Source organism: Limulus polyphemus, unplaced genomic scaffold (genome assembly GCF_000517525.1).
Source record: "Limulus polyphemus unplaced genomic scaffold, Limulus_polyphemus-2.1.2 Scaffold2870, whole genome shotgun sequence".
In the NCBI taxonomy this organism is placed as follows: Eukaryota; Metazoa; Arthropoda; class Merostomata; order Xiphosura; family Limulidae; genus Limulus; species Limulus polyphemus.
This window is the reverse complement of record NW_013668480.1, coordinates 46,716-56,172: the sequence shown is the minus strand read 5'-3', so window position 1 is coordinate 56,172 and position 9,457 is coordinate 46,716. Positions and strand designations below refer to the sequence as shown.

At 34.7% G+C, this 9,457-nt stretch overlaps 1 protein-coding gene across 4 annotated transcripts in view; it reads left to right on the top strand.

Annotated features, from left to right (window-relative positions):
- The first annotated feature begins 7,237 nt into the window (after positions 1-7,237).
- LOC106468095 (cytosolic 10-formyltetrahydrofolate dehydrogenase-like) overlaps positions 7,238-9,457 on the top strand; it is a 38,616-nt gene continuing 36,396 nt past the window's right edge. Inside the window, exons 1-2 of one of the 4 annotated variants that reach the window (XM_013928500.2) lie at positions 7,238-7,255; positions 8,430-8,514. The gene's annotated coding sequence lies outside the window, so the exon portion shown is untranslated. Of the gene's footprint in view, positions 7,256-8,428; positions 8,515-9,072; positions 9,128-9,457 lie in introns of those variants that run through there. The other 3 variants (XM_022396397.1, XM_013928501.2, XM_013928499.2) reach the window with 3 other exon arrangements.

Below are 9,457 nucleotides of genomic sequence, written 5' to 3'. Positions count from 1 at the left end.
TTACATAACTTGTTTGTTTTGAATTTAGCGCAAAGCTACACGAGGACTATCTGCGCCAACCGTCCCTAATTGAGCAGCGTAAGACTAGAGGGAAGGCGGCTAGTCATCACCGCCAACTCTTGGGCTACTCTTTTACCAACGAATAGTGGGATTGACCGTCACATTATAACGCCCCCACGGCTGAAAGCATGTTTCGGTGCGACGTCGATTCGAACCCGCAGATTGCGAGCCGAGTGCCCTAACCACCTGGTCATGCCGGGCCCACTTAACTTTGATAGCACTCTTACAACGTGGGTACTTGTACCGTCGTCTTATTGTGTGCAAACTAGGGTCGAATCTTTGTTTTTGTCTCTTAGATCCTAGGGGTTTGTTTGACTAAACATGCAGAGTTTACAATGAGAGACTGAAAATACAACAGTCTGTTGAGTTTATTTGTTATGGATTTCGCGCAAAGCTACACGAGGGCTATCTGCGCTAGTCGTCCCTAATTTAGCAGTGTAAGACTAGAGGGAAGGCAGCTAGTCATCACCACCCACCGCCAACTCTTGGGCTACTCTTTTACCAACGAATAGTGGGATTGACCGTCACATTATAACACCCCCACGGCTGAAAGGGCGAGCATGTTTGGTGTGACGGGGACAGTCTGTTGAGAGCAGCTTCCCTGTTACCCAAGGCAGCTCATTTACAGTTGCTATATTAGTCAAATATGTAATAAAGTGGGGACCCGACGCCTCTGAGATCTGTATATACAAGCCAAAGACTCAAACTTTTGGTCACGCTTTTCGGACGGTTAACCTCAACGTATCGTCAAAATTATGTTTTAATTGAAACCCAGAAACCTGGACCTGTGTTCCTTTCTATTTGTAATTGTTGTTTTTTAAATTATGTTTTAATTGAAACCCAGAAACCTGGACCTGTGTTCCTTTCTATTCATAATTGTTGTTTTTTAAATCATGTTTTAATTGAAACCCAAAAACCTGGACCTGTGTTCCTTTCTATTTGTAATTGTTGTTTTTTAAATCGAAAAATCCGATTTTGTTTTTATTTTAATAAGTTCAATCATCAACTTTATTCTGCTGTATAGCGGCGCACGCGCGCACACACGTTTTTTTACTCATCGAACTATGGTTAAAATGGCATATCTTGTTAATACTATTTTTTATTATTTTACACCAGTTGATAAATGATCTATCAACGACCTCCAGTGATTCAACGATAAGTCTGAAAGCTTATAACTCTAAAAAGTGAGTTTCGATACCCGTGGCGGGCACAACACAGAAATTAATTAATTTGTTATGATAAGTGGACTGAACTTGGCATTATTTTTACAAAATGATCCAAAGTAGTCCATCTAACGATAGTGGATTTATAAAAGGAAACCTGACAATATGATCGCTGAGTACTTGTTAAATTCGTCTGGGAAATGTATTTATTGAGATATTTATACATTTTATTTTACTCCCCCCCCCAAAAAAAAAACTGGCTCAAAAGTATATAATTATACAAATCATGATTCCAAGCAGTAGCGCTAAAACACGTGACCTCAAATTGAATATATTAGAATTAAATAATCTACTAGCTTTCTTTACAACAGGAAAAATAACTTGGCCACTTTAAGTTTACTTGTAATATCTATCTATATTTCCTCTCTACCACTCCCACCTTCCTAACACTAGTCTGTAAGATAGCCTTTTAAACCAGAAACCTAATACTTCTGTCGTTCGTCAAATGTACAATCTACATAAAACCAGGAGAATATGGAAGTGGGTGGGAGAGAGGAAGAATAGAAGCCGAAAGAAAGGGTTGGGGGTACATTCTATGAGAGAGTGGAAGTGGGAGGGGCTTTCTGTCTACTTTATTTGCTATACTAACCAGAAGGGGAATGTCAAGTGGGACTTTCATTCTGTCTCTCGGTGGGCCAGCATTAAGTTGGCGGACATATTGTTCTTAAATTAGGCCTACGATTCCTGGAAACTCAGATAGGCCATTGTATAACTAAAAACAAACAAACTCAATCTTATCCTCCCATAAAACATCATAATATAAGTAGTGTTACAGTAAAATACAGATATATTTATTTATACCTTTGATTATTTTTACAAGGTATGGACAAACCAACTCTTTTCTGTGTTTTTCGCTTTCTGTACAAAACCAATAATAAAAGAAAAAAACAAAAAAAACATTTTTTAAAAATATAAAAACGTTAAAAATATTTTTTTTTCTCCCGACGGAAGGAAATGTTGTTTGTTTATTAGATTCAAAATATTTAAAAGTCTTAGAAGAATTAATAAATAAAGCCCCCAGTGACTCAGCAGTAAGTCTTAAGGCTTATAACGCTAAAAACTACGTTTGGTTAACAGTGGTGGGCACAGCACAATAGTCTATTCTGTAGCAATTAATAGCTGACATATCCGTTTAACGCACGTGGGGTGGAGACATGGGAGCCTCCTATGTTTTTCTCTGAGCGTCCTAAGAATACATGCCAGGTTTGGTGACAATCAGTCCAGCGTTTCGACAGTTTTAAGCAAACATACACACACTTTTGTCAAGTAATGGTTTAGATTAATGCTAACCTTGTTTTAAAAATGAAAATGAAAGTTAAACCGTTTTACCACGTAGCAATGATTATAAAAACGAATGATTTATCAATATCACGTTGAAAAACAATTGTTGGATACTGTGCTGACATCTGTTGGTTATTTTGATATTAATATTGTATCTCTTTTATGTAATTTCTTTTATTCTATTAAATTAATTTTACAAAATTCAGATATATAAACTTAATAAGAAATTCACACGAAATGTTAATTTTTATATATATATCTAATATATGTTAATCAAAATAACACCACAAAAAAATTCAGTTAAATTCAAAATATTATAATATTTTTTTTTATCTAATAACGTCATCCAGTTTTGTTTTTTTGTAATTTAGTTTGATTCAGGGGATGGAACAAAAGGTCCGTTGTTGTTCTTTGATGTTATACTTATTGTTAGAAAACAACAACATTGAATCCTTGTATTGCTAGTAGCTGATATTCATTCTGGAATGTTACGGGATGACTACGGGCTTAGCTCACTCTTGGTTGTAGTAGTTATCGAAAGATGGCGCTACCGACAACACTTCTCCCAGATGAGCTTGTTTGCCTAGCTCCCTCTTGGTTGTAGTAGTTATCAAAAGATGGCGCCACCGCTTGGTCTGTAGCCACCGACAACACTTCTCCCAGATGAGCTTGTTTGCCTAGCTCCCTCTTGGTTGTAGTAGTTATCGAAAGATGGCGCCAGCGCTTGTTCTGCAGTCACCAACAATCTCTCAGATGAGCTTGTTTTGTTCGTTAAAAGTAACAATAATTTATGTCTTTATTTTATTTTACTACAAAATTTCAGAAGATGGTCAGGATTACTGCCAATAATTATTTTCTCAATATATCATAGTTTTGCTGACGTTTTCTACCATACTTTATGATAAAAATTGAGTTTCTGATGTTTGCGCAAATCTATTCAAAGGCCATCTGCGCCAGTTGTCACTAATTTTGAGGGGAAGGCTGCTAGTGACTAGCACACATAGCAAGCTCTTCGGCTACCCTTGTCTGACCGAACAGTGGGCCTTGACCATCACTGTTATAACGAACCCCCGTCCCAAAATGCGGCAACGGGATGCGAACGTAGACCTTCAAATTAATTGTCTGGTGGTCAGGGAGTTGGACTCGCAGTCTGCGGGTCGCGGGTTCGAATCCCTGTCATCGAACATGCTCGCCCTTTCAGCCATGGTGATATTATAAGTGAGGGTCAATCCAACTATTCATTGGTAAAGAGGAGCCCAAGACTTGGCGGTGGGTGTTGTTGACTAGCTGCTGTCTCTCTAGTCTAGCACTTCAGAATTAGAGACGATAGAGTTTGTATCCCCAGTTTTAAAGTAGTTATGGTTAGTTTGTATCCCCGGTTTTAAAGTAGTTATGGTTAGTTTGTATCCCCAGTTTTAAAGTAGTTATGGTTAGTTTGTATCCCCGGTTTTAAAGTAGTTATGGTTAGTTTGTATCCCCAGTTTTAAAGTAGTTATGGTTAGTTTGTATCCCCTGTGTGCCTTGAAAAAATCAAAATAGAAAACCATGATCGATATCACACTGAAACGTGGAAAATTCCCGCGCCTATGGGCCCGAGCCACGAATATTTTAAGCACATAGCGACGCCTCTGTTTGCGCGAAATCCAACAGTTATTTGGTATTACCTTTTAGGTACTGCTGTCATAATTCAGAGTTAAAACGAAGCCTTACTAGGTCTCAGTTTTTTTGTTTTTTATCTCTTTCTTTATTTTCTTTTTTTTTAAACATAGCCCAATGTAGCCAAGCGGTTAGCCACTGAACCTTTAAATTGAAAGTTTGTTTGTTTGTTTTCGAATTTCGCGCAAACCTACTCGAGGTAACCATAACTACTTTAAAACTGGGGATACAAACTAACCATAACTACTTTAAAACTGGGGATACAAACTAACCATAACTACTTTAAAACTGGGGATACAAACTAACCATTACTACTTTAAAACCGGGGATAGAAACTAATCATAACTATATTAAAACCGGGGATACAAACTAACCATAACTACTTTAAAACTGGGGATACAAACTAACCATAACTACTTTAAAACTGGGGATACAAACTAACTATAACTACTTTAAAAGTGGTGATACAAACTAACCATAACTACTTTAAAACCGGGGATACAAACTAACCATAACTACTTTAAAACCGGGGATACAAACTATCCATGAACTTAATATTTGTCAAGCGCTGATATAATGCTGGAATGACTAATAAATGCCGGTGCACACGTGTCAGGCCAGGGAATTATTGATTTAAATATATAGATTGGGTGTTGATGTGGCGTTTTTGAGGATTCTGATAAATAGTGTTAAACGTTAATGCGCAAATCCAATAAATATCGTAGCACACCTTCCTCCAATCGTACTGTTAAAATGTCAGAGATAAGTTTTAAAACATCCCCGTAGTTTGTTGTCAAGTTCTCGTCCACTGTGGATGTGTAACTTACCTGATGTGTCGCTAGTAATTTGAAAGTTCGAGGTTTGTGGGTTCCTTTTGTGTGTGTGTGTGTTATTTTACAGTTTTTTTATCGCCACGAGAAACTGGAAAAATTATGTCAGATAATCCACCTATATCAAACAGCTTCAATAACTCTGTCTGTACCCAACAAGAATTTTCTAGAAATCTATTATGGAGCACATTGTTTTAACACTGTTTCTCTCAGATGTAATAAACATTGTAAACTTTTCTAGTCTAGGTTAGCTGCATGGAACACATTGTTTTAACACTGTTTCTATCAGATGTAATAAACAATGTAAACTTTTCTAGTCTAGGTTAGCTGCATGGAACACATTGTTTTAACGCTGCATATTGTTAAGGTAGAATAAAAATATCGAACTTTTAAAACAATTGTATATATTGCTTCAGATTTTCAAATTTAAAAGTACTATTTTTTTTCAAATTTTAGTTCTTTATGTAGTTCAAATAAAAAAAAAAAGGATTTTCTTACCTGACCTTGACCATGAAATCTCACTTCTGAACAATGAGTGAGAATTTTGGATCACTGATATATTTAGTCGGTTGTCATGGTGATTGATCAACAAACTATGTAATAAGCAGATTTCAAACCACCTGTATAAACTATCCAATAAGAAGACAAACTTAAAATGTTGGGCGGAGTTGACTTGTTTGGTTCAGGTGTTTTATATATATACTTGCACAAGTGTGCGAGATGAATCATACATATTCAGTTGGATATAAAACCCGAGAATACCTCGTTATATCAGCCTTATAAATACATATTCAGTTGGATATAAAACCCGAGAATATCTCGTTATATCAGCCTTTTAAACTCTTCATGGCGGTTCCATAGTTCGAATGTTTCTCATATATATTATTATCAGCTTTATTATTTTCGATATATTTTTATACATTATTTGTTTTTTCAAGTATGTGTGCTACGTGTATTTTTTTTCTACACTTCCCCTGTATATGTGCCCTAAATATTCTGGGATTTTATCTTCCTCGTGCTTTACAAACAACAGTCTGTAACCTGTCAATTTCAAAGACTTTAAAAAACAGTTTTTTTTTAATTCACAAACGAACATGAAATATACATCGTATATAAATTATAAATTAAAACGAATGACTTCATCAGTCTTAGAAGGCAACAGAGTCAGTTATTAAAGATAATACATTTGTCATAAAATATAGTGTTAGCTGATGTAGAACTACAAGTGTTTTTTATTAACTAATAACTGATTATTATTTACTACAACTGTTCTTTATTATAAACAACCATGTGTTATGAAATAGTTGTAGTAAATAATAATCAGTTATTAGTTAATGAAAAATATTGTAGTAAATAATAATCAGTTATTAGTTAATGAAAAATATTGTAGTAAATAATAATCAGTTATTAGTTAATAAAAAACAGTTGAAATAATAATCAGTAGTAGTTAATAAAAAACAGTTGTAGTAAATGATAATCAATATTAGTTAACAGAGGGCTGCATATTTTTCACAGCACGTGATCGCTGTTAATCTATCAAACACTATGCATTTGACGTAACAGATAACGAGGGTTAGCAAGTCAATTTCTAGAGATCTGATAATCAGTCTTAGATGATCAAGGACTTTAAAATGATGATAATTGACATAAAAGTTTTCGTCTGCTGTGTAGTTATTTTTTTTCCATATTAATTTAAAACTTTTATAAAGTTACTTAAGTAAAATGAAACATTGTGACAAGGGTGGTGGAATATATCTTATTGGAATTTACCTGTTAGTGTTACGAGATTGTATTTTCAAGAGTTATGTAAATTTAATTAAGCCATTACTGAGTGGATACTTCCATTAATTATAAATTTGCTAGTTTTAAAATGGATGATATTTTGCTTTGTTTTACCGTTCCTTTGCAAGGAAGGCGTTACAAGTTAATGACATTTTCTTGAAGAAAAAATACGTAAAATGTCAAATGAAGAACTAGTTTTTATCAATTTGTTTACACTATCTAATTCTCATATGGACTTCCGTCTTGTTGGTCTATTAAACATCCAGAACTAGTGGGCAAACTCTTGCCAACTCGCGAAGGAAAACAGGATAAAACCGGTTAAAAGAATTTAGCTAACTACATCTCGGCCTGGAGCTGGCCCTAACCGTGACCGATTTTCGTAAGCTATATAGTTCATCGACACCCTTGGATACTGAACGTTTGGTAAGTTCTTATAGCTACACTTTCAGGTCAATATTAGTTTAAATATTAGGATAAATTTTATGCACTTGGCTTTAGGCTAGGTGATCCCACAGTACGTTTTTACTTTAGGCTTATTATTCCAACACTAATTACACTTATAAGGTTTCATGGCGTCCCCCCTCACGATCCCCTTGTACACATGGCACTAAAATCGTAATGGGCAGACAGTAACCGAACTATTCTATCTGGATAAATGCATTTTGGCTTTTATAACTCCTTCTGTTTCGAGAAATCAAGCGTGACGTGACACACACTGCCATTGATATATAGGCTAGATTCCTGATTTTTTATTTTTGTGTTACCAGAACGTCCCAACCTTATAAAAAAGTCCACTTTACTTCTTTTTTAATATTATTTTTTTCAGCTGACCAAATCTGAAAATATTTTCTTATAGTGAATTTAATTTTGGACAAACATACCCGATTGGGCGACACGTAACGGAAGTTTTCTAAACTTTCATTCAATCTAAGGGATTAAAAAGGTATCTTATCGAAAACAAATTGTTGTCAAGGTCAAGTGCTATATTAGGGTTGTTGCTATACGAAAGGATGGTCAGTTGATCTTTATGTAAAGTGTGTTCTATAACGTTTAATGCTTGTAATATTGATTTGAAAAGTAGTAACAAAGTTGGCACGACAAACAAAAGGTTTAAGTAAATACAAACACGTAACCACTGAAACGAAATATCTCCGTAACGTGTACTTATTTTGAAACTGGATTATGATACCAAAAGTAGGTAACACGTGACCCGGTGTAAAAAAAATAAAACTATAGTGTTGGTTCTGATAACAAATTCATCTTTTGTGCCACACTTTTATCATTACTTTTGGTGATAGGTAGAATAAAGTAGTGTAAGAAGTATTTCTAATTAAACTACATTTGGTAATATGTGTGTATATATATATAGAGTTTGTACTAACGTTCCGCTGTGTAGAATTTACGTCAAAGGAGGTAGTAGCGTGAGCCCACGTGTTTTCGTGAGGTGTTTTTGTCACAAATTGTATTTTCGTTGTGATGATGAAACGCGCTGCCTCAACACTTAATTTCTTTCTTCCACATTTTGTTATTTTTTAAAAGTATATTTGAATATGGGTGGTTAAACTAATATATTATTATTGTTTTCTTTTCATATCAGGTCAGATAGGAACCCCGAAAACCCTCGAACGTCAGTCGAGTTCTATACCTACCGAATTAAAGGGTCAATCACCTAGCTTTTGATAGTAAGGCACTTTTTAACTATTCCGAAGTACCACAGAAATTATTATATTTGTAATGCTACAACCAGGTAAATAAGAGTTAAAAAAAGATAAAAAAAAATAAAGTGTGAATTATTCTTAAAGAAAGTAAGGGGATATTTTATGATGACATACGTGGGGAGTTTTATACGACCGTGAATTATTATTATTTTTTATTTATGTGATCATTTAGTTTAGATCTCGCTTAGTTTTGCTGTAGGAATAAATATATTATTTGTTATTTGTTAATACAGTAAAAAAACGCAATTCACAAAAACTACGGAGCTGTTCGTGTAAAACTCATATTGAAAATAATTTTATGAACAACATCAAAAATCTTAAAACTCATTGTTTGCAGAATAGTCTTTTCGTGACATGTAAAACAGTTGACAGCTAAATTTACATATGTAGTATATAAGTGAAACGTTTCGAAAAGGCTAACATCAAAAAATCTAAACCTTGAACAAGTGTTCATTCATTCTAGGTCAACCAATCTTTGGTGTAGCTGATTGGTTGAGCGCGTAGGCCTGTTCTCTGGGCTGTGCAGGATTTTATCGGAATAAGTACACAAACCTTGGAGACATTCTCGGAAGTGGTGGTGAGATTTTATTAAGCTTATTCCAATCCTACCTTTTTCTTTTTGTACATTATAGTCGTGGTACAATTCTATGATATAATGATTATTTGAATTATAATAATTTAAACTGTTCTCGGATTCTAAACTTGCCTTTTAGATTGAAATTAAGGGCGCGGTATTGAGATTAAATTGAAAAATCGAATTTCTGTTTATTACGCAAGAAAGCCGAACTAACTAAATCAAGTAATATTTTTTGCTTATGTTAGTAAACAAGCGTAAATCATTAACTTTTTGTGGATGCATTTTATTTTTTAGCTCCCCCCCCCCCCAGTGGCACAGCGGCATGTCTGC